Source organism: Desmodus rotundus, chromosome 6 (genome assembly GCF_022682495.2).
Source record: "Desmodus rotundus isolate HL8 chromosome 6, HLdesRot8A.1, whole genome shotgun sequence".
In the NCBI taxonomy this organism is placed as follows: domain Eukaryota; kingdom Metazoa; phylum Chordata; class Mammalia; order Chiroptera; family Phyllostomidae; genus Desmodus; species Desmodus rotundus.
In genome coordinates, this window is record NC_071392.1 from 66823684 (window position 1) to 66829683 (window position 6000).

Consider the following 6000-nt stretch of genomic DNA (forward strand, 5'->3'; position numbering starts at 1 on the left):
AGGTTTTGGACTATTGTGTATGCATTTTTTTTTCTAGAAACTTTTTTTACCTTTTCCTTGATCTCAATTTTAACCCATTCATTGTTTAATAGCATGCTATTCAGTCACCATGAGTTTGACTATTTTTGAGTTTTTTCCTTGAGGTTTGTTTCTAGTCAGGTCTTTGTGGTCTGAGCAAATACGTGATATATCAATTTTCTTGAATTTGTTGAGGCTTGTTTTGTGTCCTATCATGTGGTCTATCTTTGAAAATGTTCCATATGTATTTGAAAATAATATGTATTTTGCTTCTTTGGGATGAAAAGTTATATATATATATATATATATATATATAATCAGTTAAATCCATTTGTCCTAGGGCATCGTTCAGTGCTTCAATATGCTTGTTGGAATTTTGTTTGGAAGATATATCTGTTGAATGCATATACTTCAGAGTAAAAGCAGCTTGTAAATTTTTACATGTATACTCTAGAGCCAAACTATTTGAACTAGAATTCTGTTGTGTCACTTAATATCTTTGTGACCTTGAAGATATAATTAGTCACTTATGCCTCAGTTTTCCCCATCTGTGAAACAAGGATAATATTCTCATCTACATCATAGGGCTATTAATGATGATTAAATAAATATTATAGTACCTGAATAATCTTCATTTCTTTATTATAACATTCATTTTTATTACTTGGCTGTGAATTTATTAATTGGTAAGATACTTGATAGTTCAGTGTGGTATGGTTCTTTCCAATAAAATTAGTCTATTTAGAAATAGACTATAGTGTGAAAGATGTGGACAAGGAGAGAAGTCTAAAATGATATGTTTAAGAAAATGTCTTATCACATTTAATTATCCATTATGCTACAGATGCACTTAAACTTACACAAGGCTAACAAAGCTAATTTGTTTCTTTATTCTTTCCTTTATTCAAATGTTTAAAAAAAGGATATGTAGTGCATCGTTGTCAAAGAGACTAGGTTTTTTTAGTCCAGCTCTACCAGTTACAGTATGTTAGTCAAATTTCTAAGCTTTTTGAATCTCAATGTTGATATTTATAATTAGGGTCTATCATGGGAATTTAATGAGACAGTTCATTTTTCTTGGAAAGTTCTTTATGACATAAGCCTTATTAAAAAATACCAAAAAATTAATGAAGAAGAAGAGAATAATAATAATAAAAGTAATAAGATTAATAACAACTCTTGAAGGAATGGAAACGATGGAATGGAATGGAAGTCATTTGGGGTTTAAGAGTTTATTTTCTTAAGGATTTTAAACATTGAGTCAGAAGTGTCCCTTACACATAGTGGGTGCTCAGTAGTGGCTGGGTGATTGAAGAACTGGATGAATGGGAGAGATCTTTGTGATACTGGAGCATGAAAGAACATAGAAACATGATGTATGTGGATAAGGCATTTCAAAATCCACCCTTGTTATCTGATGGCATTCTGGTCACACATTAGAAAATCAGTTAAGCAGAATATTGTAAACTGATCTATTAATAATTAGCAATATAAAGTTTAAATATTTTGATTTAACAGTGAAATATTCTGACCTATTAATTAGTACTACCTTGCTTCCAGATGCAATGTATGGAATTCTTAGAATGGTGAGAATTCAAGTATGGATTGCTCATTGATAGTGCTACACTAAACTTTCTACTTAATCATACTTCAGTTGTAATAATGGTATTATCTTTAAAACAGACGAACAAAAATTTTGAAGTATAATTTTTAAATATTTTAAGCATTAATTTTGTGGCTAAATAAGTCACCTGCATTGTCCAAATCATTTCATTGTTATAATCATTTTGTTAAATGTCTGAGACAGCTCAATTCTAAGTTCTTCCATTGTGAAGATTATCATTTATTTTTATACCTTTTTGTACATTGGGAAATATATGACAATATATAGAACATAGTGTACAGCTTAATTATTATAGAGTTGACAACCATGTAACTCTAACCCAACACAAGCACTAGAGTTGTACTTACAAATATCTACCTTAATTTGAGTTCATCATAAATTTTCACATCTTATCAAGTCATCATTTTATTGCTTCAAGATGGTATTGTAAAAAGATGGCATAGGATAACTAAAGAGACAAAGACAATGATGAACTTAAACAGAAAAGTCTTGGGTTAGTTGAATGAATAGCCATAAGAAAATCAACAATATAACAACAAACAAAAATAAATGAATAACAACAAAAACAACTTGAATTCTCCCTGACATGAAACACAAAATTTATTTGAGCAGAATCATTTTCTTAAATGTGACAGATAAAACAAACAAACTTAGGATAGTTCCATGACTTAGGATAGCAAAGGAGGTCTTATACATGATACAAAAATGCTAACCACATAAAAAAAGGTAAATTAGACTTCATTAAAATGCACAATTTCTGTTCATCAAGTAAGCACTCTTAAGACAAAAAAGGCACAATGTAATAAGTAGTAAGATACTTTAACTAAATATATTTAACAAAGTATTCATATGCTGACTATAAAAAAGTTCAAATTAATTGTAAAATAGTATTTCAATTTTAAAAATGGGGGAAACAGTAGGGTCATCTGAAAATTTCAAAAATTTCCAAATAAAATAATAATTCCTTTAATTGAGGATAATCATATATTTCACAACAGGGGAAGGACTGTCAGAAGCATTATGTAAAAAATGCCAACTGCTCAGGAGATTTTTGTCTAAATAAGTCCATGTAATCAAAGTAGAGTTCATGACTCTGCCCAGTGAGTAAGAGGGAATTACTTAAATAAGACCACATCACTCTGTGGGAATGGTGACAACTCCTTTTGTCTGGTGTGAAAGATTTTACAGTAGTAAAACAAATTTCATGGGCTAGTTCACTCTTTTTCAATCATGTTGTTAAAGTTCACCATTGAAATACTTGCTCTAGGGAATTACCATTCATTCACTTTATTTGTAGCCTCTGTCTTGTGAATCTGCAGGACTGTTCTTTTCCTCCTTTGAATGATGAGATTGCATGAGCACAGTGAATCTCAAATAACAAAAGCAATTGTGTTTTTAAAACAGTGTTTTAAGATTTACTACCACAAATAATAGACTTAAAACAGACTTAATATTGTGATTAATTTTATTTAATTAATTTATACTGGGATTAGAGGGACCCTGATAGTAAATAGTGAAGCTATGTAAGAAACAAACTGTAAAGAAATGTCTAACATCACAGAAATATTCCCTTTATGACTCTTATCTATTCATTAATAAGAAATCAATTTCTATATTTTCTATATATTGGTGTTTTGTAACAAATGGAAGTTTCAACTAATTACTTTCCATTTTAAAATCATTATTCTTGTCCCAAACTCAAAAACAAGGAAGAGTCAATGACTGTTATTGACATATTTTTTAATAAACCTAGAAATTTTTTAGTCGATTCGCATAGGGATTATTGCTTAGGTTCCTACAACTTTTGTGCTTTCCATCTTTCCCTTTGTTCCCTTTTCTATGAATTCCTCTCCTGTTATTGAAATGTTACTCCTGCAACTAAAACTATAGTTGAAATTGGCATGAACCCAATAGAAAAATAGTCAAAATGTTTCAGCTACCATTTCAAAAATTAGTACATAAATGGTTAATAAGTATACTAAAAGATACCTAAATTATATAGTTTTAATATTAATATATATTAATTCTATGTATAATGTGCACATGATTTTTTAAATAAAAGATAGGCTATTTATTATTAACTTAATAGTGTATTTTTCCTATTTGCTCTTGGGCCAATATAATGAAAGCCAAATGGAAAAAAAACTTTCTATACATATGACCAGAACTTTCATTAACAAAAGATGAAGAAAATGTATTTTCTCTGCTTATATAGAGAAAATAGTGGGATCTGCCCTCTTCTCCCCCTTTGAAAGAGAGGCAAAAAGTTCAATCCTTAGATATGGATGGAAAAGTGGAAAGAATTCTGGATTCTCCTATAATATTTTAAAATGTAAATAAATCTCTTTATGCCTCAAATTAGCTCTGGCGTCTCCAGATTTTGGGATCTAAAGTTTTCTCCAGAACTTTGAACCTCATTGTCTCTTAATGTATGAACGCACACCAGAAAAAAATTCTCTGGATTTCTGTTGCTATCCTGCAGCTTTAAATTATTTCCCCAAAGCTTGCTCTAAGCCCAGCATCTTGTATTCAGCACTATTTATTCAGAAATCCCCAATTCTGCAGAAACAAACAAAGTATGTTCTTTATGTTCCACAATGTTACTGTTCACCATGGAAGTTCAAATTAATACTACAATGTAATCAATATCATGTAGCTATATGAAATCTAACAGAGCAGGAGAGGAGAGAGACAGCAAAAAACACATGAATGAGCAAATCATAAGGTCTCAACTTAATGAATATTCATAAAGTGAATGTGGATTCACCAGTGTTAACAACCATCCGGATCAAGTAATGGAGTATGACACTCTTAGAAGATTCTTTCATAGTGCTTCTTTTCAAAGTCAGCCACTTCTCTGATTTCTTATACTATTCCTTGTCCATATTTTAAGGAATTGGCTCACACAATTTGAGGAGGTGGTAAATCCAAACTGTTGTAAGGCAAGCTGACAGTCTAGAACCTCAGGCAGGATTTGATACTACAATATTAAGGTCTAATTCTTCTTTCCTGGGGAACCTCAGTTTTTACTGTTAGGTCTTATTTGTGTCAGATGTATCCCATCATCATTATTGAGTAATCTCCTTTATTTAAAATGAACTGATTGTAGATGTTAAATGCATCTGCAAAATACCTTCACAGCAAAGCTAGATTAGTGTTTAACTAAATAACTTAGCAATATACTTTAGTAGAGTTCACACATAAATTAACCATTATGTTTCCATCAGAACTAGTGATCCATGAACATTCTGTTCATGTCTTTTGAAACACATGTGTATGAAATAGGTAAATTTAATAGCAATTATACAGAAATAAAATTATTACATGAGGGTACTGCAAACATGTATTCCAATTACTTATTTAAACTGGATAAAACACATGGATCTATAGAAAGTTACAAACTGTAGAAATTGACTCAAGTAAAACATCTTGGTGGATTTTTAACTTGTTTCCTGTAACTACTATAAAATAAATCCATAATTTTGATATTAAAACAACAGAATTTTATTCTATCACAGTTATGAAGGCCAGAGTACAAAATTAGTATCACTGGGCCAAAATAAAAAGTCAGCAAGACTGCATTTCCTCCACAGGCTCTGGAGGAGAATCTGCTCTTTACCTCTTCAAGTTCTGGTGGATGCAAGTATACCTTGGCTTGTGGCTGCATTATGTTGATTTCCAAGGCCAACATGATCAAAATATCTTCCTGCACTATCTTCAAAACACTTCCTCTTTAGTGTGTATGTCTTATTTTCATTCATCTGTGTCAAACATACCTTTGTTTCTCTCCCTTACAAGGATTCTTGTGAGTTAGTACATTTGGGGCCCACCTAGATAATTCAAAATAAAATCTCATTGCAAGATCATTCATTTAATCACATCTGCAGAGACATTGTCATATGAAGTAATGGTCACAGGTTTTACTGATGAGACCCGCCATCAGTATAGAGCATATTCTGCCTAACACAGACTGTTAATGTTGTTGACTCAGTATTCTACATCATAAAGCATTCCTATACGACATATTACATTCATAATGGAAAATCTTTTTCAGAATCAAAGCCTAGGCACCAGTGAAACTGATGAATTCTGTGAAATCATTAAAGCAGAATTAATGCCAATCTACTAAAACTTTATAAATAATTAGAACTGCATTTCTCAACTCATTATGTGAGGTCAAACGTATCCTGAAACCACAGCCAGAAAAAGCCATCACATAGAAAGAGAATCATTGGCCAATATCTCTTATAAATATTGTCACAATAATCCTAAACAAAATAAAAGAAAACTGAACCAGTAAGTATTAATGGGATGAATGAAATACATTATGTAAAAAACAATAAATGACAAAGCCAGTA